Below are 23,673 nucleotides of genomic sequence, written 5' to 3'. Positions count from 1 at the left end.
ACTTGCAACAGGTGCTGTGTGGTCATCACCGAGTCTAAGACCACTCTTTCCAGAACAAAGCTTGGATAGGTGATGTCTCAGGTTTTGGAGGTTGTCAAATAGAAAAAACACAGAACTATTAAATAGTCAAAATCACTCTTTAATCAAGGGCTAAAGGGGTTCAGTGCTAGTAGGCCTCGACAACAGAGCTGCTCCCCGAGACTGCACAGAGTCTGGACACCCTGGTCACTGACCCCTGGGAGTGCCACTGACTCAGGAACAAAAGGGTCTCCCACTAGTCTGAAATGGCTAGCTTGGGATTCCCTTCAGGGTAGGTTCCCATGGGAACAGGGAACAAGTAGAAGCTTTGGGGTCTCCAATCTACAAGCTAGTCCTGAAAATTGGGGTTCATCAGATATCATTAGACCACAAGTTTGGGATTCCTAAATTCCATGTTGACAAGGTAAAGAAGAGAATGGTAATAACTTAAGGAGCAAGGTGGCCTATCAGGGTCAAGAAGATCTGAATTTGAAGCCACCCTCAGACACTTAGCTGTGTAATTTTTGGCAAGCTATTTAATTTCTATTCACCTTAGTTTCCTCAACTATAAAATAGAGATAATAACACCTCTCTCACAGGATTATTGTGAGATAAACTGGGATATTTGTATAAGTCTTGGCACATAATAGGTGCTATATGAAGCTAGTTATTATTATTTTAAAGGAATCCAGAGGGAAGTTACTGTGGCTTAGTGAATTGAGACCCAGGCCTAGAGGCAGGGAGTACTGGATTCAAATCTGATCTCAGACACTTCCTAGCTGTGTGGCCCTGGGCAAGTCACTTAACCTCCATTGCCTAGCACTTACCACTGTTCTGCCTTGGAATCAATACTCAGTATTGCTCCTAAGATAGAAGGTTAGAGTTTTTGTTTTTTTTTTAAAGAGTCCAATGATTATATTTCTTTCCTCTATTTTTCAGGTAAATTATTTTTGATATCACATATCTTGCATTTTCTTTAATTTCTTCAATTTTGTTTTAATTTTGTTGAGTCAGAATCATTGATTTTTATTTGATCTCTTCTAGTTTTTAATGAGATCATTACTTGGCTAAGATTTGCTGCTTTCTTTCATTTATTGTCTAATTCTTTATAACAGAGCTTTTTTTTTCTTCTTTTGCTCATTTCTTCTAGTTATTTGTGTGGTTCTTGTAGAACATCCATTTTTCTCTTTGAATCTGTCCAGTTGTTATGGAGTAGCTCAACATTTCTTTTAAGGCTTAACCTGGAGTCTTCTAAATTTTTACATATCTAAATCTCTAGTTATAGCCACCTCTCTCTCTCTCTCTCTCTCTCTGTCTCTGTCTCTCTGTCTCTCTCTCTCTCTGTCTCTCTCTCTCTCTCTCTCTCTCTCTCTCTGTATGTATGTCTCAGGACTGTATTTGAATCTAATTGGTTTCCTTTCTAATCCTATATATTTTATTTTATGTATTTAAAAGCATTATTTGAGAAGGGGTATGTTGGTCTCACCTGACTGCCAACGAGGTCCAGAACACAAAAAAAGGTTAAAATCGCCTCTTTTAGGGGTATTTCTAGACCTACAATAATTTTTTATACTAGTTCATGTTTTTTTTTTAATTTCCTCATCTGTCTCTTTAGTTCTTGATTTGAAGCTTTATGTTAGGGCCAAATTCCACTTCATGTTGTGCTTTTGGGTGGGGAGATTGGTCTCATTCTAGGTTCATGTTAAGTTCTTCCTCTGACGTCCATCTGCTAGGGTTTATGTTCCTGAATTCTTTCAGATTTTTGAGCACTGGATCTTCTGGGCCTCTCTTTGGCTTCATCTGATAAAGTGTTAGGAACCTTGGAGCCCAGAGGCCTAGGTTTCTAGGTCTGAGTGCTAAAGTACCATGCTGGTTGCTACCACTCCCCAATATATCCCACCCTTCAGATTTCTGCCCACTCACCCTTGCACTTGTCAACATGGAATCTAGGAATCCCAAACTTGTTACCTAGTGAGATCTGATTGTTATGGGCGGGAAGGATACCTTTGAGGTTTGGGAAGGATACCTTTTGCAAGAATGCAAGACTCCAAAACTTAGCTTAAAAACAAAAAGATCAATTTATTAATTTAGGAAGTAATGTTGAGAATGGCCAGGAGGATAGCAAGGCGGGACAGCAAGATATGGAGCAGTTCCTGGGAGGACAGCACAAATGGAAAGGCTGTTCCTCCATGGGGACCTCATGGGTGGAAAGGCTGTCCCCCAGACAACATCAGTTCCGGGGTTTATATACTCTTTAGATGTTATGTCTTGGTGTGGATGTGACCTAGTGTTAGTCCCTCAGGCATTTGGTGGGGTGGTCATCTGACTGGGGTCTGCCTGGAAGCATAAAGATTCATTTCCTTGTCCATCTTAAATCTAGAGGACAAAAGAGGGTAAACATCTCAGGACCCTAGGTGGGGTCATTGGGTATTTCTAGGTTAAGAGTCAGAGGATGCAAAGGCAAGGGAGTTTCCCTGATAATAGTTCCCCTGGGTTTCTGGGGTAGAGTGCCCATGTCATCTCCCCCCTCTAATATGTAAGGGAAAAGGGATGGTGGTCTCTGTATTCTGTAACTTCTTCACAGCTGAAAATGGGTGTAGAGTTGTCCCTGCCTAACATTAGGAGAGAGAGGTATTGACTGTAGGCCATGTCCAGAGCATCAGGCTGGGATGGTTATGGTGGCATCTGGCATCTGGGTGACTCCCATGAGTGCTTTTACCCTAGAAGCAACTAGAGAGATGAATCAGAGAATTATATGTCCAGCTGGTTGGGTATGCATGATTTAGAACATAGGAGACCCAAAATTTAAGGAAAGAAATAGTTATGGTCAGGTAGTTAAGAGCTAAGGTAAAAGGGGTTGAAGATAGCAGGGAAGGAAAGGCTGTGGGCACAGGGTCTTAGGGACATGTCCTCAGTGAATGCCTGGGTCCTAGGTAGCTGGGAATCTGCTTGGAAATGTGAAGGATGTCCAGCAACTGCTTCTCCTGATCAGCAGACAGGTCACAAGGGGAGATTCAGCCCCTAAGATAAAAGTGTAGAAACCAGGATTAGGGGGATAGAAATAAAGAAAATTAGTACAATAGCAATGGGCATTACACATTTGCATTTGGGTATCTTAGCCAACAGATTTCTTCAGAAATCATCTTCTGACAGGAATAAGATCCCTTTAGGAAATCGGATTCCTGAGTTGTTTGCAGAGTTGGTATGTGCTGTTTCTGTTAAAGAATATCCCTTTGCAAAGTATGCATTAACTATAACATCTATAAACACTTGAGTAACAATATTTTACAGATGAATTTCTTTACTCCAGATTCTGGGGAAAAGTCAGGAGAATTTGAGCTATTCCAAGTTCAAGATCCAAACTTCAATTAAGGCTGCAAAAACAAACCATCAATTAATGAACTTCACCTACATCTCAAAGTATGTTCCCTAACGTTTGAGAATGTTCAATTATTAACTTAATAGGTTGTTTGGGGAAATGGAAACTTTAATTTTCCAATTTGTATTATGTGCTGATTAAGGGAATGTCACAAAGGAAGAAGACCCAGAAAGGGAAAATATCTCCTCATGTCACAAAGAACACAGTGAGTGGCTTCATGTACAAAGCAAAGCAGTCACTGACATATTGTTTCACTCAAGGATCAGCAGACTAGATGGTCAGTTTAATCCAGTCCAAGGTGAGCCTTGGGCTGCCTTCTCTATAACCATCCTAGGATTTTCTCTCTCCTTAGAGCACTTGCCATTGAATCCCAGAAGCCTTCTTTTCCTTAAAGGACAAGTCTCATTCATTACAGCTCAGAGAAGTTCTGCTTATCAGCAGACCAGAAACAAATTTCCATACCCTCAAACAAGCTTTTCTGACAACCTGCCCTCTCCAAGGATTCCTCAAAGCCTATGAGTCTACATAGCAATCATTCTTACACATTTTGGCAATAATCAATCTATCACAATTTAGTCACAAAACCTGAACAGTAATGTAGAACTCATTAGGTCCGTAATAATATACAAATCTGGGCTAGATCAAATCCTGATCTTAGGCCATCTGAAGGAACTAAGACAAGACCAGTCAGGAATCTCTCTAAGGAATTTTCAGAGAAATTCCATAATTATTTGTGATTTTCCAAAACTACATACATCAATTCTAGAAATTATCCCTAAGTTAAAGATCCAATTATGAGAGCAGAACATCTATATGAGAGCAGAACATCTATCTGTTCTCTTTTACCTTCTCTCTCTCTCTTTTCCTTCAAAACCCTCTGCTTAAAAAAGAAGAACACAACTTCTATTTTTCCTTCACAAATCTGCATACTCAAGCTTTATGGACTTTAGATCAAAGTCCCTCTTTCTTCTGAATTCAAACCCAACATACCTTCTCTACTTTCTCTGTCTTGCTTTTATCATCATAAGCCAACCAAACATTCCCTTGGTATCACTTCAATTGCTAATTGGTAAACCAAAATAATTCTGATTTAAAGGATTATGTCATTGAACCATCTTTAGCATAGGGCTTATCCATTATAAATTTCAGTTAATAGAACAAATTGGTAAACGAAGGTAACCACTGAGTACTTAACAAAATCTATGGTAGAGTCAGGTTTACAATGAGCTTGTTTACATCCAAAAATATTTAAAATACATGTTTCAGCAGCAACTCACATGACATTTAAAAAAATTTCATAAAGAATTTAGTATTACAGAATCTATTTTAAATTTAGAGATTTGAAACCTTTTAAGGACTGTAAACCTTAAAGTAAGCCTTTTGACAAGCAGGCTGATTATCTATTTTCAAGACAAAGAAGTTAAATGTAATAATAAAGTTATTCCAACTTTAATACTGTAAGCCTCAAAATTTTTCAGACTTATGAATGTTAGGGGTTTCCCCCATTGGGGAATCTTCTACTTAAAAAAATTCCCTAGCAGATGGTGAGAACTCTACTTGAGTGTGGGGGCTCCTTGCCTTGGGAATATCCCTACTCTACCCTACTTAGGACTGCTTTAGGACAGAGAGCTCCTTGAGAACAATGAAAAGTACTTTGATCCATGCTTATGGAAGGGACAGGAAGTTCTTTGAGTCAGGACTATTTTAGAATTGATACAATGGGATGCTAAGTGCCTATAAAGGTGGGGCAACTTGTAAACTACTTAGACCTAAAAAGTGAAAACTTACTCAGAGGTTTTCTAATGAAATTTGTCGACACAGCAGCATTTTTTTCCTGACTTACTAAAGAGATTAAAACTACTTAGCTGTGAATTCAAAATGGGTGGTCCTTTAGAAACATCTACAGTGATTGGTAGGTGTAAGGACGTAGGGGAGGTGACATAGGAGATTTTGCCCTTAAAAATAAGAGCTCAGAGAAGAGCTGGTTCTGATTCTGAGGGAGCTCATTTTGAGAAGACTCATTCAGGGATTCTCGATTTCTGACTCTCATTCTGAAGGAGAATTCCTTGAGGAGCTCCTCTGAGGGACTCTGTCCCTCTGGGGTAGGAGCTCTGGAGGCTCTTTTGAAAGAGGCCCTTTGAAACAATCTCTGGCTGGAAGACTCTTTGAGGAAGGATGCTGGCCTGGTGTTTCTGGAATCCTTGTTTAGTCAGACCTTGTGGTGAGTATTAAAAAACTGACTGATTTCTCTTTTAGGACTTAGGTCTAGGCCATATTGGCTTGAGGCCCTTCATACTTATTCCTTTCTTACTCTCTCTCTCTCTTTCTTTGATGACTCATTGTATTGTTAATTAAAATCTCTATAAAACCCAATTGACTTGGGTATTTGAATAATTGGGAATAATTCCCTGGCGACCACCTTATATTTGATTTTAAAACCCAAGACACTGTAGTGAAACATATTTCTGTGGTCAAATTTACTCACCCTCTCTTATATCTATCACAATTTATATCTTCCACTATTTTAATCACTACAGTTTAAGACCTCAACCATTTTAAATCTCACAATACACTGGGATGAAAATCATTGAGAAGAAAACCATTTGATAATTTAAAAAAAAACCATTTTTGGTAAATTTAAACATTTTAATGCATTTTTTCCTTTAAACCTCTTATGATGGAAAGGTATATAAGGATGGGAAATAGTCTTCTTGAGGCTATACTGCTACAAAAAAAACCCTGTTTTACAAAACTGATCCGTGGCTTTTCTATACAAACTGAAATTTCACTGTCTGACAAAATTAAAATTAGGGTGTTATTTTCTAAACCCACATATGTACATGATCACAATTTTGAAACAAAATACCAATAAATACCTCTAATAGACAGATTTTAAGCATTACTTCCTTTTGGCTAGCAGACAGGGAAAGGAGATTTATCAGGTCTTCTTATCTCTCCCTGTTTACCTCAAAATATAAGATAATTAATGGGTTGTTCTACAAGTTGAAAAAAAACCCTTAGTTTTAAAAGTGTAAGACATTTAAAAATCCCCCAAATAGGGGTGTCTCACCAATTGTCTCTCTGTTCAGAATCAACTCCCTTCCTCTCTGCAGTAGAGGAGAAGGTAGATCTGATCAGTGAATTGATAACTTCCCAGTTTCCTTCCCCCCAATCTCCAAGTGAAGAGTAGAGTTTGGAGAATTGGGAGCCTAGTGAGAGAATAAAGCTAAAAGGTAAGGAGCTTCTGTCCACAAAATATGTCCAATTGCCACCTGGTGTTAGAATTTAGGGTAACAAAAAGTCAATTTCCTCATCATTTTTTTTATGTTGCTCAGCTATTTAACATGAGAGAAAACAAACAAACAAACGAACAAATCCAACTGAATTTTCTCTCAGGCTGCTTAGACTTGATCTCTTCCCAACAGGAGAGGCCTGCAAGCATGCTTTTCCCTTTGTCTTAATTGGGTTGGCTAGTCCCTATCTGGCTTGACCTCAGGCTGAAAAAAATGGTATTACAATTTTAGGGTGTCATGGATAGGCCATGCCTCTTGCTTACCAAGGATATAACATGGCCAGTCAACATTACAAAAAGAAATTGGTTGCTTTTTCTTTAAGCTGTATAGTGCCAATTTTTTCCAATTTTGAAGTATACACCCCAAAGAGGAATCTCAGGGTTCTCTCTGTCTCTGTCCCATTTAGATGCGGGATGGCCAATTCCACACTGGAGGGTCAACAACTGTGCATCCACAGAGGTTGTCCGACCAAGAGCACTCAGCACTCAGACTGAGGCAAGCACTCAGTGTAAGACTGAGGCAAGACTCCCCACAAACCAGAACGTCTTCTGGTATCAGAAGGGGAAGCCAATAGATAGACCCCAAACTCCAGCAGCCAGACTGATCTGGGGCTGATGGGAGAGAGAGCACGAAAGAGTTCCCACAAAGATATCACCCAAAAGATGGGGGTTTCAGGAATCAAAGAAAAGGCTCCTTCCTACCTGGGAAGCTGTGTCCTTGTGGATATAAGAGTATAAGAACACTCTTATAAGAATAAGTATAAGAATAGCTTTCAGGAGAGCCAAAAATGTTGGGCTTCAAAATGTTATGGGCAGGAAGGATACCTTTGAGGTTTGGGAAGGATACCTTTTGCAAGAATGCAAGACTCCAAAACTTAGCTTAAAAACAAAAAGATCAATTTATTAATTTAGGAAGTAATGTTGAGAATGGCCAGGAGGATAGCAAGGCGGGACAGCAAGATATGGAGCAGTTCCTGGGAGGACAGCACAAATGGAAAGGCTGTTCCTCCATGGGGACCTCATGGGTGGAAAGGCTGTCCCCCAGACAACATCAGTTCCGGGGTTTATATACTCTTTAGATGCTATGTCTTGGTGTGGATGTGACCTAGTGTTAGTCCCTCAGGCATTTGGTGGGGTGGTCATCTGACTGGGGTCTGCCTGGAAGCATAAAGATTCATTTCCTTGTCCATCTTAAATCTAGAGGACAAAAGAGGGTAAACATCTCAGGACCCTAGGTGGGGTCATTGGGTATTTCTAGGTTAAGAGTCAGAGGATGCAAAGGCAAGGGAGTTTCCCTGATAATAGTTCCTCTGGGTTTCTGGGGGTACAATGCCCATGTCATGATGAACCCCAATTTTCAGATTTAGCTTGTAGATTGGAGACCCCAAAGCTTGTACTTGTTCCCTTTTTCCATGGGAATCTACCCTGAAAGGAATCCCAAGTTAGAGTGGGGGACCCTCAGGGAAATGATAATCCTGGTTGGGTGAGATAAGCATATGCTAAGGACCCTCTTTGTTTTAGGTAGTCTCCCCTATTGTATTAGAACCTTTCCCAAGAAGATCCACACCCAAGCAGGAACCATCCTTTAGTATTCATTGTAAGTAGCTCCTTCTCTTACACCCTAGCCTCTAGGTATGATTCCTTTCCCAAGCTTGATTGTATCCTGTCAGTGTAGTTTGAACACTGCCATTTTCCTTGTAGTTATAGTGATGTCAATCATCTTTCCCTGCCCCTGGATTTCCCAAATGGTATAGAGGTTCCCCAAATTCTTTTGATCCTTAAAGTCATCATCTAGTGTTGTGGTACTCCTTAGGGATAACATCCCCAGAGTCCAGGGTTTGCACCCTGAAAACGTTGTGGTGCCGAACTCTGAGTAAAGGGCCAAAATGGACTTATCCCTATGCTGATTAAAGACTTGGTTTTTCTGACTATTTAATATAGTTCTGTGTTATTTCCAAGTTAACACACTTTTTCAGGGATTCCATTTGAACACAAAACATTATAGTATACACATCTCAGGCTGACCTTTGATTGCTGGAGAAGATGAGGCTTTTCTGGGCTGTTTTTGCTGGTCCCCTTTCTTATTGCTCTTGGGTCCTTGCTAACTTTTTGTGTGATTCAGGGATGGAAAAAGTCATGTACTATAGTTTTTCACTGACTTTCTTGTTCACTTTTTCATCTGTTGTGAAATGCAGTTTTGATGGAGCAGATTTGTTTGGAAACTAGGCTTATCATTTGGAAAGCCATCTTGGTAGGAATTTTAATCAAGTTTTCTTTAAACTAACCGCCTTTCACTGCTTCTATTTTATGGAGTGATAAAATTCATAATCTTTTCCCATTCTTCTCTGGCCAGATTTTTACAAAAGAATTTATATTTTAAGTCTTTGTTGACTTTGGCTACCATATCTCCTTGGCAAAAAAATCAAGTATTTGGTGACTAAGCTCTTTTGGTCCTCTCATTATAGTGACATATTAAGCTTTTAGGAAAAATTACTATCAATAGTATTTATATTTTTATTTCATTTATATCCCATTTTTGACATTACAGTTGGGACTGTTTTAATTTCATTCCACAACTTTCTCATTCCCAGCTTTATACTGATTTTGACTGTCTCTAACAAGTTGGTGGTTTCCTGTTCTCTTAGCTGATTTTAAGAATTTTTTTTATTATAAGAATTTAAATTTTATTATAAGAATTTTAAAATAAGATTTTAAGAATGACAAATCAGCAGTGGGTAGGTTATTTTTTTAGAACTTTTAGAATACTTTTTCTTCCAATTAGTAAGTATTTAGTCTCTCTCCTATCCTCTCATTACCCAAATTTAAAAAAAAAAGGGAAAACAACATCTTTGTAACCTGCATAATCAAACAAAACAAATTCCTGCATTAGCCATCTACATCTCATTTTATATCTTGAGTCTATCATCTGACTGTCACAAGCTGTGGGTAATGCTACATCAGCAGCCTTCCTGATTGTAGTTGGTCAAATAGTGAACAGTTTCCTGTCTGTTATTGACATGGGAACTGTAGATGACATGGGCACTGTACCCCCAGAAACCCAGGCTAACAAAAACTCCCTTGCTCCCTTGCATCCTTATGACTAAACCTAGAAACACCCAATGACCCCCCTAGGGTCCTGAGATGCTTATCCTCCTTGATTGTCCTCTAGATTTAAGATGGACAAAGAGATGAATCTTTATGCCTCCAGGCAGACCCCAGTCAGATGACCACCTCACCCCACCAAATGCCTGAGGGACTGGTACTCTAGGTCACATCCACACCAGGACATAGCATCTAAAGAGTATAAAAACCCCAGAACTGATGTCGTCTGGGGGACAGCCTTTCCACCCATGCTGTCCCCATGGGGAACAGCCTTTCCTTTCATGCTGTCCTCCTAGGAACTGCTTCCCATCTTGCTGTCCCACCTTGCTATCCTCCTGACCATTCTCAACATTACTTTCTAAATAAATAAATTTCTCTTTTTGTTTTTAAGCTAAGTTTTGGAATCTTGCATTCTTGCAAAAGGTACCCTTACAGAACCCAGGGGTACACATCCACCCCGTAACATTATAATAGAATCAATCTTATTTTTTCTGGGATTCTTTAGTGCTCACCTCCTTAACGCTGTCCCATCCCGTACCTCAGTACATAGCAACAGCAAGCAGCTCAGTGATCACAGGACTAGCAGAAACAATGGGGCAAAGAATATAGAGTTTACACCCAGAAGAGAGCAACATAATACTGTCACAAAAGAACATAGTCCTGAAGCATCAGATGTTTGATTTTCTTTGACCACATAGGTACCCTAAATGCATGTATCGTGCGTGGCCACACGGGTGCCTGAGATTTATGTATTCCATCTGTCCACCCTGGCCATCTGGCTTACTATAGTGTTCATGCTTATTTTCTGGCCACATGCATTCCTTTAAAAATACCTTCCACGTGTTTTCTGGTTAAATGGGTTCTCTATGTGTATGTGTCTTCACACTAGAAATGTGGAAACCCATGAGAGGGTTTATTTTGTGTGAAGTATAATTATCTGGGAGACTCTAATCCAGTCCAATCCTGGAAGGCTCACCCTAATGGATCAACAAAGGAATTCCTTTCTTGTCTGATGCTGTGCCCTAGTGTCAGTGCCAGCATCTGGACTCAGGCATAATGGTGCATGACATTTGAAAGCCTATGATGTAGACCTGGAAGAAGCAGATTTTTTTGAAAAGCCAGTGCCCGAAACTCTCTTTCTCTGGACCAGTCTCTTGAACCAAATGGCTCTCTGGGACTGGCGCCTCTCACTGAGGGTTTATCTGATATCTGACAAGCTTCAGCTTGGAGGGCGGGCTGCAGTGGAGGATCAGATTTTTACCTAAAATTAGAAAGGCTGACACCTATTTCTCTCTTTCTCTATATTTACTAATAAATGTTTATAAATCTAGTAATAAACCTCCAATTATTATTTATAACCATTTCATGTGTATATGGGTGGATCATATTATTTGCTGGAATTTTTTATCATAAAGTCTTTTGCTTAATACAATGATCCAGGGACAATCCTGAGGGATTTATTGTCCACTCTTATGAGAAGGAATGTTATCCACATCAAGAGAAAGAACTGTGGGAGTAGAAGTGCAGAAGAAAAATATTTGATTTTTTACTTGTTTATATGGGTATTGGATGTGGGGTTTTGGTTTTAAAAAGATTACAAAAATGAATAATATGGAAATAGGTATTAAGTGATAATACATGTATAACCCAGTTGAATTGTTTGTCAGTTCTGGGAGTGGGGAAGGAAGAGGAGAGAACATGAATCATATAACCATGGAAAAATACTTAATTTAAAAATAAGAAAAAATAATGTCTTTTGCTTTGAATTAATGCATTAACATAGATATGTGTATACTTTTTTTTTAAACCCATACTTTCTTAGTACCAATTCTAAGACAGAAGAGTGGCAAGGACTAGGCAACTGGGGTTAAATGACTTGCCCAGGGCCACATAGCTAGGAATACAGGTCTGCTAGATTCCAGGCCAGGAGTTCTATCCATTGTGCTACTAGCTGCCCTTGGGTTGTAAAATTAAAACATGAATGAGGTTTCAACAAGCTATGGTTTTGACTAAGTGTTGAACCAAAATTAGACCCCTAGACAAGCAACATTTAGAGGAGAGATATAATTCTAGCCCTGTACCCCTTCTGGGATAGGCAAAGAAGCAGCAAGTGCTTGGTTACAGCCCTTCCCCTAATACCCTGAAGATAGAAATCCTAGTCATCTTTGGAATGGAGGCAACCAGATTCCAGAGATATCTGTCTTTGCTACTTGAGAATCATGCTTACATGTTAGCATGTCAATACATTCAAACAACCCATGTAGTCATACATAGCTTACTTTGACACTTACACCATATAAAACAGATTGTGTTCCTCTATAGAACGAAAGCTTCTGGAGTGCTGGGACTATTTCCTTTCTGCCTTTGTATGTTTAGCTCCTAGCAGAGTGACTAACACATAGAAGGAGCTTAATAATGACTTTGGGATTGATTGAGCAAGAGTCTGTCATCACTATTCCGTGCTGGTATATATGCTATGTATGTGGGGGTGGGATGGGGAATGGAGATTGAGAATGGGGTTCAGGGTTTAATGCACAGCTGGGGAACACCAATTCTACACTCCTCATAACAGCCACCACTAACACATTTTCCAGCTCACACTCACTGTATCAACTACTAATTTTGTTCTTCCCAGACTCCCAGGATCAGCTTGGTAAATGATACTGAAGTGCCCGGTGAATCAATCCCAAGGATAAAACAATGATCAACAATGTAAATCACAAGAGGGAATTATTAAACAAAGTGCAGTTTGGCCTCAGCACTCTAAAAATGGCTGGCGCCCTGAGTCTGGGGCTTGAAGGTCCTTTTATACACTGGAGTGTATAAAAACCAGGAACTTTTGTGGTAGGGGGATTGCACAGGAATTCCTGGGGTGGGAGGCATGAACAGGAACTTGACAGGAACTCCTGGGGCTGGGGTGTTATCAGTTCCTGGCATATATCAGGAGGGGGAGTGACAGGTCTATGGGTGAGGGGGACAGGGAGGGGAGAAAATAGGTTCCACGGATGGTCCTTCATTCCTCACTTCTGCTGTACATGAGGAATCTTCCTCAAGTGGCCATATCATCATAAGGGGATTTGGTAGGAGTCAGGGTTTGATAATGCTAGTGAAAGACCATTAAGCTGGATGGTATTAATGTGATCCTTGATGAAGGCTACTAGGCGATTAAGAATGCATGGAACATAGATTCCTTAACTAGCTCCATATGATCAGCATAAAAGCAAAGAACAATATAGGGTCCTATAGGGGTCATTAGATGTTTTGGGTTAGGAGTCACAAGGATGTAAGGGAGCAAAGGAACCCCCCTGACAATAGTTTGCCTGAGTTTCTGGGGGTACAATGCCCATGTCATCTCCCCCCTCTCCAAATATGTAAGGGAAAAGGGGTATAGTCTCAGTATTCTGTAGCTTCTTCAGAGCTGAGAATGGTTGTAGAGCTGTCCCTGCCTATTGTCAGGAGAGAGAGGTATTGACTGTAGGCAATGCCAGGACTTCAGGCTGGGATGGTTGCAGAGGTTGCAGTGGCATCTGGGTGCCTCCCAGGAGTGCTTTTACCCTAGAAGCAACTAGATAAGTGACAAGGTTACAAATATCAGGTCCATATATCCTACAGGGGAGTAGCCAAAACTTGAACAGGGAGGGAAAGGCTGTGGACATAGGGTCTTTAGGGGTGTGTCCTCCTTGAACGCCTGAGTCCTAGGTAGGTGGGGACCTGCTTGGAGATCTGAAGGATGTCCAGTGACTGCTTCCCCTGATTGGCAGACAGGTAACAAGGAGGAGAGTCAGCTCCTAAGATAGCAGTGTAGAAACCAGGACAGGGGCAAAAACTAGAGCAACAGATATAAACGGAGAAAATTAGTACAATAGAAATTGATATTAAATATTTGCATTTGGGTATCTTAGCCAAAAGACTTCTTCAGAAATCATCTTCTGACAGGAATAGATCACTTTAGGAAATTGGATTCCTGAGTTGTTTGCAGAGTTGGTATGTGATGTTTCTGTTAAAGAATATCCTTTTGCAAGTACACATTAACTATAAACATCTATACACACTTGAGTAACAATATTTTACAGATGAATTTCTTTACTCCAGATTCTGGGGAAAATTCAGGAGAGCTTTGAGCTATATTTCCAAGCTCAAGATCCAAACTTTAACTGTGGTAAATTAAGGCTACAAATACAAGCCATCTATTAATAAACTTCACCTACTTCTCAAAGTATGCTCCCTAACAATTTAAGAATTTTCAATTATTAACCTAATAGGTTGTTTGGGAAAATGGAAATTTTAATTTTACAATTTGCATTATGTGCTGATTATGGGAATTTGTCAAAAAGGAAAAGGCAGACAGGGAAAATATTTCCTCACATCCCAAGGGACACTGTGAGTGACTTCATGTACAAGCTAAGGCTGTCACTGGCTCATGCCAATATTATTTCACTCAAGGATTAGCAGCCTAGATCTAGGACAGGAAAGTCCAGTCCAAGGTGAGCCTTGGGTTGCCTTCTCCAACCATCCTAGGACTTTCTCTCTACTTAGAGTACTTCGTCACTTTTCGATCCCAGAAACCTTTTTGCCTTAAAAGACAAGTCTTACCCATTTCAGCTAAAAGAAGTTCTGCTTATCAGCAAATAAGAATTTCCATATACCTCAAACAAGCTTTTCTAATCATTTACCCTCTCTAAGAATTCCTTAAAGCCTATGAGTCTACATGATAGTAGTTATTCTTTTTTTTATTTTTATTTAATTTTATTTGTTTTTGGTTACAATACTCACTTTTTTTCTCTCCCTCCCCTCCACCCACCCTTCCCGCAGCCAACGTGCGATTTCATTGACTATTACTTGTGTCCTTGATCAGAACCTATTTCAATGATGTTGTTTGCATTAGGATGTTCATTTAGAGTCTACATCCCCAACCATATCCCTTCAACCTATGTATTCAAGCAGTTGTTTTAGTTTGGTGTTTCTACTCCCACAGTGTTTCCTCTGAATGTGGATAGTGGTTTTTCTCGTAGATTCCTCCAAGTTGTTCTGGATCACTGCATTGATAGAAGTTATTCTTACATATTTTTGGCAATAATTACTTTATCACACTTTAGTCACAAAGCCTGAACAGGAATGTTGAATTCATTAGCTCTACAGTAAATACAAATCAGGGCTAGATCATATCCTGGCCTTAGGCCATCTGAAGGAACTAAGACAAGATCAGTCAGGAATCTCTCTAAGAACTTCAGAAAAATTCCAGAATTATTTGTGATTTTCCAGAACCATATACCTCAATTCTAGATATTATCCCTAAGTTAAAGATCCAATTATGAGAGTAGAACATCTATCTGTTCTCTTTCACCTTCTCTCTCTCTCTCTCTCTCTCTCTCTCTCTCTCTCTCTCTCTCTCTCTCTCTCTCTCTCTCTCTCTCCCTTTTCCCTCAGAACCCTCTGCTTAAAAAGCAGAGCAAGACTTCCATTCTTTCTTCACAAATCTGCATACACAGGCTTTATGGACTTTAGAGCAAAGTCCCTCTTCCCAATTCAAATCCCACATACCTTCCCACCTTCTCTGACTTGCTTAAGTGAAACAAAAATTCAACTGGATTCAGAGGGATCTTCAATTGCTAATCGGTAACCCAAATGAATTCTGATTTAAAGTATTATATCTTTGAACCACTGCATCTTTAGCATAGTACTCATCAGTTATGAATTCCAGTTCTTAGTACAAATTGGTAAACTGAGGTAACCAGTGAATATTGAACAAAATCTATGGTACAGTCAGGTTTACAATGAGCTTTTGTTTATATCCAAACAATACTTAAAACACATGTTTTAGCAGCAACTCGCATAACATATTTCAAAAAATTTCATAAAGCATTTAGTATTACAGGATCTATTTTAAATTCAGAGATTTGAAGCCTTCTAAGACCGTAAACCTTAAAGCAAGCCTTTTGACAATGAGGCTGATTATCTAGTTTCAAGACCAAGAAGTTAAATGTAATAATAAAGTTAGTCCAACTTTTAATACACTGATGGAAACCATCGAGATGAAAACCATTTGATAATTTTAAACAAAAACCCATTTTGGGTAAGTTTAAACACTTAAACCCATTTCCCCCCTTAAACCTCTTATGATGGAAAGATAGATAAGGAGAGAAAGCAGTCTTCTTGAGGCTATACTGCTAAAAAAACCTGTTTTACAAAACTGATCTATGGCTTTTCTATAGACTGAAATTTTACTGTCTGACAAAATTAAAATTAGGATGTTATTTTCTAAACCCACATATACACATGATCACAATTTTGAAATAAAATACCAACAAATAACTCTAATAGAGAGATTTAAAGTATTACTTCCTTCTGGCTAGCAGACAGGGAAAGGAGATTTATGAAGACTTCTTATCTATCCCTGTTTACCTCAAAACAGAAGGTAATTAATAGGATGTTCTACAAGTTGAAAAACACCTTAGTTTTAAAAGTATAAGATTTAAAAATCCCCAAAGTAGGGGTGTCTCACCAGTTGTCTTTCTGTTCAGAATCAACCCTCTTCCTCCCTACAGCAGAGGAGGAAGGCAGATCTGATTAATGAACTGATAGCTTTCTGGTTTCCCTTTTTTAATCATCTCTGACTGGATTTCTCGGCAGGCCCTTGTCTTAAAATCCAAGCAAAGAGTAGAGTTTGGAGAACTGGGAACCTAGTGAGGGGATAAAACTAAGAGGTAAGGAGCTTCTGTCCATATTCCCTCTTTCCTGCAAAATATGTCCAATTGCCACCTGGTGTTAGAATTTAGGGTATCAAAAAGCCAATTTCCTCATTTTTTTCCTTGATATTGCTCAGCTATGAAACAAACAAACAAAAACACTCAATTCAATTTTCACTCAGGCTGATTAGATTTGATCTTGTTCCAACAGGAGGGGCCTGCGAGGATGCTTTTCCCTTTGTCTTAATGGGGTTGGCTAGTCCCTATCTGACTTGGACCTCAGGCACCTGAGGCTTCACAGACTGAAAAGGGAGAAGTCCAGCAAAGCCACTACCTAAGTAGAGCATGGCATTACAATTGTAGGGTAGCATGGATATTATTGGCCCATGCCTCTCGCTTATCGAAGGTCTAACATGGTCATTCAACATTAAAAAGAAATTTAGTTGTCCCCCCCCCCCCCAGCTATTTAGAGCCTCAGAGGAAAAGAATCCACTTCAGGTGGGGGCTAAGCCCAAGCCGAAGTTGAGTGACTCGTCTCCAGAAGCCTGTCCCAGTATATCACACCCTCCTTCTGAGGATCGAACTGGGGACCTTCAGCTTTTGAGACTGAGGCGCTGCCTCTAGTGCCAAAGAGTCAATGGGTAGTAGCCACTGAGGGAATCCATAAAGTTTTCCTGTAAGAGGTAGCATTTGAGCTATTTTGAAAGAAGCTTGGAATTCTAAAAGATGGAGTTGAGGAGGGAGTTTCACCTAGCCATGGAGGGAAGGAGCACTTTGTGCAAAGGCATGGAAATGGGTGATAGAATTTCATGTGTGGAGAATAACAATGAGTTTGGCTGAATATAGAATGTATGAAACAAAGTACAATGAATCCCTAAAAGCAGCCTGGACCAAGATTAGGAAGAGCATTCCTCTCTCTCTCCCTGGTCCGTCTCTTTCTTTCAAAACCCTTGTCTTTTGGGTTAGAATCAATCCTGGGTATTGGTTCCAAGGCAGGAGAGTGGTAAGGGCTGGGGGTTAAGGGGCTTGCCCAGGCTCATACAGCTAGGAAGTGTTAGGACCAGATTTGAACCCAGGCGGTCTGGCTCCACTGAGTCACGTAGCCACCACTGATATTAGAGTTTCTTGAACAAGAGAGAGTGACAAGATCAGACTGATCAGGAATATCAATTTGACAGCTTTGTAGAAGCTACATCAAAAAGAGTGGAAACTAAGAGAGCAATTACAATCTTGTGATAAGGGTGTGAGTAAAGAGGGTGTTATCAGGAATGGAGAGAAAGGAAAGGAAGAGAGACTTAATGTGGAGGTAGAAGATTTGGAGGCAAATACAGCCTCCTTTGTAACTTGCCTTTGTAACTTCCATCCACTATTTCTGGAGCTAAGTTGAAGAAGCAGAACCTAGCTCCCAAATACCTGAAGACTGCTATCGTATTATGCCTTCATTTTCTTTTTTCTAAGCTAAACATCCTCCGTTCCTTCCAAGTGATCCTCATAGAACATGTTCTTTGGTCCTCTCACAATCTTGGATGCCCTCTGCTGGACACTCGCTGACCCATGTCCACTGTATTTACTAAGATCTGGCATCCAGAACTGAACACAGTATTTCAGATGTGCTCTGTTCGTATTTTGTACACTGCTTTCTCAATGCAGCCAAAGTCAGCATTATTACTTTGGTTAACTGGCACACGCTGACTTTTTTTTAAGAGGTGGTTTATTCTAACACAGAAAGAATCACGGCTTAATGTAGTCCCCAGGAGTGGACCCCAGAAAAATCAAAGCTTCACCTGAGGCTTCTAACCCCTCCCTGCTGGACTTTGTAAAAACTGTCTATTTTTCTGTGAGGATTTTCACCCCACACCTATAGAAAACTCCATTCAGAAATTTAAATCCATTGTTTCCATCCTGTTCATCACTGACTTCCATTGTGAGTGATCTAATCCCTCTGTCCTAAATATCTAGCTGTGACCACTAAACTTGCCATTGCTTACCATCAGCCCTCCTGAGTCTGTCTGCATTCTTACCCCTTTGGTGATTGATTCATAGCAGGCCTAAAGGGACCTTCCGACCTCTTGGAATGACAAAGTCAGTATTAGTCTTGGATGCATGCACTGCATTATGAGATACTTGGTTTGCCTAAGGTCTGTGAAGAAAAAACACAAAATGAACTCCTTGTGGCCCATGGGGAATTGCCCTTTCTTCCACCCAACTCTGGGCACCCAGTTGGAACCAACTCTAAGGGAAGAAAGTCCTTTTCTTCTATTGTTGACTTCTTCTCTGGCTCTGTAGAAATTGGAGGATTAAAAAAAAATTTTTATTTAATCTTTTTCCATGGTTACAAGACTCATGTTCTTTCCCTCCTCTCCCCCCACCCCATTCCCGTATTTGACTCGAAATTCCACTGGGTTTAACATGTGTCATTGATCAAGACCCAAGAAATTGGGGGATTTTTTAATCAACTGTTGACTAGGAAAAACACAGAACTATTAAATAGTCAAAATCACTCTTTAATCAAGAGCAAAAGGGGTTCAATGCAATAGAAGGCCTCAACACAGAGCTGCGTGCCACACACGACTGCACAGAGTCCGAGGATTGAACTCTGGCTGCTCTGGACACTGAATCCTGGGAAAGCCAGCTGCGCCAGATTGGACAATTCCAAGGAGCCATTAAAGTTGTGGAGCTTACATACCTTTCTATGTGAAACCTGGGGGCTGAGGATGAGAGGGACAGTTGAGTGACTTTACAAAGGTAATAAAGGAAAATGAGGAGTCCCAGACACGAATAACAGTGAGAGGCTGATGCTTTACAATGGACACAAAAGGGAAAGACCCAGACCAGAGCTGGGCCACCGAGGTAAAGGACTTTAGCCTAGGGGGAGAAGCCATTGGGACAAAAGAGACACAACATCTTAAAGTCTAAAGTTAGTTTGAGATCGGGGAAGGAGGACTTTCCATCAGGGAGGAACTCTCATGTGACAAGGTCAAACCTGGGGTTTCTACCTCTAAGCTAAATAAACTGGGGATCACTAAATCTTTCTAAGCTACAAGTTTGGGGACTTCTAGATTCCACGTTGACCCAACCAAGTATTTACTAAGTATTTACTAAGCCCTCACTTTGTGTCAGGCACTATGCTAAGTGCTAGGGATACAATGAAATAGCAAAAATAATCTCTGCCAGAGATTACACACAGAACAAAGGAAGTAAAAATACAGGTTTGGTGGAAAAGAATCATCAGTAGTCCAAATCCCTTCTCAATGGCCCAAAACTATACCCCCAAACCCTTACATATATGGTCTACTGGAAGTAGGCAGAGAATCACAGAATCTTGGAAGAGCATTCATGGCATCTAGTTCAAGCTACAGTCTTGATAAAAACCCCAAGTATACTCTACCCAACAAGTGAAAAGAAAGCCTTTGCTTAAAGATCTCCAAAAAGAGGGAATCCATAAAGGGCATTTGGGAGCAAAAAGGGTGGGCAGTTAGCAAGAAGGGAAATGGAAAGGATTTGAGAGACTTTGGTGGTCCTTCCTCCTTCAAAAAAATACATATATACACATATATTAACCTGTATACACACACACACAATGAATGTATACACCTCCCTGAAACAGAATTGGGGATGATGGGAAACATTATTGGAGTAGAGGCTGAGATGTTGCTTCCCTTCTAAGTATCACTGGGGACTTTTCTTCCCTGGGAAAGGATGTTCCTCGTTATTCCTCCAGACCAGAGCTAAATTCTCTTCCACAATCTCCTTCACCTTCCAGTTTTTCATGGGGAACTTTTGTCATGGTCAGTGACTGGGAAGTAGATTCAGTGTGGTACAATGAAAAATGTCACTGGACTCAGGAGTTAGAAGACCATGGTTCAAATCCTACCACTGTTAGTCACTTCTAACTGCTTCTAACCTAAGAAAAGCCACTTGATTACTTTGGGTCTCAGTTTCCTTACCTGTAAAATGAGGAGAATTAGACTAGATGGACCATAAAATTCCTACCAGCTATAATCTAAAACCCTTCTTACATATTCTCAAGATGGACAAGAAAGGAGTAATAAAACAACATCCACTTCTTTGGGGGAAGGGGCTGTTTAATTGTGTGTGTGTATGTGTGTGTGTGTGTGTGTGTGTGTGTGTGTGTGTGTGTGTGTATCTCCAGCACTGAACATATAGTAAGCATTTAATACTTGCTGAATTAATAAATGGAAGAAGGCTGGAGATAGGTAGGATAACACACATGGGAAACTTTAAACACTAAGAAAAGACAAAGGGACAGAAGGAAAGAAACTACAAGCCTTTTGCAGGGTTACTCTATCAGGTGCACAGAATGTTTCCCTTTTGTTCATTAAATTAGTCCATGGGCTCGTCAACGTGGAATCTAGAAGTCCCCAAACTTGTATCTTAGAGGGATTTGGTGATCCCTAGTTTATTTGGTTGGGAGGTAGAAATCCCAGGCTTTGACCTTATCACATGAGAGTTCCTCCCTGAGGGAAAGTCCTACTTCACTGGTCTCAGGCTAGCAATAGACCTCCAGGTAGTTTGGGTAGAAATAGCCAATTCCATCAGATGTTAAGTATCTCTTTTGCCCCAATGGTTTCTCCCCCAGGCTAAAGTCCTTTACCTAGGTGGCCCAGTCCTGGGGCATCTTTCCCTTTTGTGTCCACCATAGCCCTGCTAGCTCAGTAGGTAGGGTGTGAGATCCTGTTGGTCTCAGGTTCGTGGCTTCAAGCTGCACATTTTGTGTGGAAAAGCATGATTGGCTTCCCCGGGGCGTAGCTCTGTGTCCAGGCCTACTGGTGCTGAACCCCTTTATGCCTTGATTAAAGAGTGATTTTGACTATTTAATAGTTCTGTGTTTTTCCCAATTAACAGACTTAAGGATAAGGATACTGTGTGGTCTGTAGAGGATTCCAGCAAGATGACTGAAGGTCTGGGTCTGGAAATGATGTAAAGTCCCATACTGGGAGAGGAAGCAGTGTGACCCATCAGGAGGTTGCCTTTGGTGGGCTGCTTGCTTATGTACTTGTTGGGAGCCAGGAAGTCAGGAACTGAAGAAAGCATGCTTAGAGGTGAGGATCTTCAACCCATTCATGATGAGCCATTTCTTCTGCCAGACTCTAGAGTAGAAGTGATTGACTAGATGGAACCTGGGTGTCAGGAAAGGGTCATAAGGGTTGTAATCCATTGTACAATTGGGCTCCAGAGTCATTCCAGCTGAAGCCAAGCAGATTGTGTGTTGGAATTCCAAAGATGAGAACTTTTAGTCTGGTGCATAGCTCAAAGAAGTGCGTGGCCCAGGATAGGATTTCGGTTCCACGCCATCATAGGTTTCTGGAAGCAGTGGTGATAACCAGCAAGGCAGAGGCTTATACTTCATTTCCCCAGAAGCTTTGGCCTCAGGCCTTCTAATATTATTGATACTTCTTAGTCCACTGTGGAAAGCCACACACTGTTGAGCTTGGGCCATAGCGGATAGCCCTCCTGATTTGAACCCTCCCTAGGATCTCTTCTTGGCCTGTGTTTCCAAGCCAAGGAAGAGAATCGAGTCCAAGCCATCAATGGTGCAGATGTCATTCACTTTTTATTCTCTGAGTGGCCTGGTGCATATGAAAAGAACCTGCTCAGAAATGTTAGGGCAAGGTGACAGCACGCCAGATTACCGAAGGTAGTAAGAGGGAGGGGCAGGGGTTCTCCATGTCAGTGAAAGTTCTGGGTGGCTGGTGACCAAACACACTGGCACCAAAATCTTCCAGGTTCAGCTTTATCCCCTAAGGAACAGAAGGAAATGTTCTCCAAGACGGGGGTTCAGGGAAGAGCAAGAGCTGGGACCAGTCGTGGTTGAGCAGATCTTCCGGGATAGATAATTGGGGTACAGAGGGGGATCAGACTGGGCTTGGCAGTGCAGCAGAAAGTGAAGAGAAGCTCTATGGTGTGGTGTGACAGCCCCTTGGCTCAGGGGACAGGCAGCCTCTGACCTTCTAAGAGATTGGAGTGCCAGAAGGGAGTCACCTCATTTCCCCACCAGCCGCCCTCCCTGGTAATCTCCTTGGCTTGAACTGTGCTTTAGCCAAAGACCCTGAACCTCGGAGAGTGTAAGGATCTTCTCTGAGCTGGGCTCGCCCATGCTGCTGGTGGGAGAAGTCCCTGACGGCACACGAGCAGAATAGAGAGGAAAGGAGGCTCCGGCTCCGCAGGATTGCGGGGAGGGCAGAGGAGGAGGGGGGGGAGGGCAGGCCTGGGATGGGGAGGGCCTGGGAGCCTTATGATGCTTAGTGTGGCGATAATAGCAACGGTAGGCAGCAGCAGCGGCCTCTGGTGGCTCTAGTTTCTACTGATAGACACTACCACCTCCAACCCGAAACCGAGGAAGTGGAAAGAGGCAAAGATGGGGGGCGGAATTACCCCCAAATCCTTACGCCTCTTCCCTCGGGCTCCCAACCCTGCCCCGCGGCTGCCAGTCCTCGCACCTCCAGCAGCACAGGACTCTGGCTTCCGCTGCGGGCAGCGGCTACGTCCTCTCCCGGCTAAATATGCTAAAGTTGGGACCCGAACAGGAAGGAAGGAGGGTGATGGTGTATCACATGAGCCTTTAAAGGGTCCTTCCTGAACTGTGGGTTTTAGTCGCCTTTTGCGAGAAGGAGCCCGGCACGACCTTTGCTAGCCTCCATCTTTGTGGCCAATGAGATGGTCACCATGGAGACGAGCTCCTTGGTTTTCCGTGGTACCCACAGGAGGGCGAGGGCGGAGCAGGACTGATTACACAGTGTTTCTTTCTCTGCTAGGAAAAAAAATCCGCAATGAATGACCACACCCTCCCGAGTTATCTGTTGGTCTGCTCAGACTTCATCTCCTTGTATTCCAGAAGTTCATTATTCGGTTCCAAATGTAGGATTCTATATTTATAAATTATATATACACATATATAATATTTTGTACATTTTATCTAATTTGATAAAATCTTCCAGGCTGTCAAGAGACTTTTTGTGTGTCTTGACTGTGTAATCCTGCAGGTCAGCTTTCCTATGTGTGGAGTAGAATTTGGGGGTCCCAATCTTGGGTTTCACCCCAGGAGTACTCACAAAATAAAGTGCAAGCAGCCCAGAGAAAAGGCAAAGGCCTCGATGCTTTATTGGCTGGGGGGGGGGGGTGCCATGCCTCCGACTAGCAAGGTTTAAGACATTGCCAGAATACAGACAGATAAA

General features: G+C 41.3%; 1 long non-coding RNA gene across 1 annotated transcript in view; it reads right to left on the bottom strand.

The window, feature by feature from the left end:
• Positions 1-2,077: 2,077 nt before the first annotated feature.
• LOC130458519 (uncharacterized) overlaps positions 2,078-23,673 on the bottom strand; it is a 71,701-nt gene continuing 50,105 nt past the window's right edge. The window contains exon 2 of the long non-coding RNA XR_008917913.1: positions 2,078-3,039. This is a non-coding gene — a long non-coding RNA (uncharacterized LOC130458519). The remainder of the gene's footprint in view (positions 3,040-23,673) is intronic.

Source organism: Monodelphis domestica, chromosome 3 (genome assembly GCF_027887165.1).
Source record: "Monodelphis domestica isolate mMonDom1 chromosome 3, mMonDom1.pri, whole genome shotgun sequence".
Lineage (NCBI taxonomy): Eukaryota > Metazoa > Chordata > Mammalia > Didelphimorphia > Didelphidae > Monodelphis > Monodelphis domestica.
This window is presented reverse-complemented; position numbering and strand designations above follow the sequence as displayed.